The following is a 398-nucleotide window of genomic DNA, read 5'->3' as shown; positions in this document are numbered from 1 at the left end:
CGCCGCCGCGCCGTAACGTGGCAACAGCCAATAGCCGGCCGCCTGTGGGTCAGCCGGCCAATGAGAAACGGGGGTGTTTTTTCCCCAACCCAATCGAAGGTAGCACCCTTGTGCGCACGCGCCAGCGTTCACCAATAAGAGGACGGTCCGCACCGACCAATGAGGGAGCGACAGCAGCTGTTACAGTGCAGTGAAGACAAGATGGGCTTCGCCAGAGGAGTTCGGAGGACAGTGACCTCCCTAGGCAGCAGCAGGCGTGATGAGAGGAGCACACTGCTGAGGACAATGTCTGCTGCTGCCGGCCGATGGTCATCGACATCCGTCTGCAGAGAGAATGAATGAAAAGCAAAAGAAACTGCAGATGCTGGAAACCTGAAATAAAGCCAAAGAGGTGCTGG

This window comes from Pristis pectinata, chromosome 6, assembly GCF_009764475.1.
Source record: "Pristis pectinata isolate sPriPec2 chromosome 6, sPriPec2.1.pri, whole genome shotgun sequence".
NCBI classification, from domain to species: Eukaryota; Metazoa; Chordata; class Chondrichthyes; order Rhinopristiformes; family Pristidae; genus Pristis; species Pristis pectinata.
Note: the sequence above shows the minus strand (reverse complement) of the source record.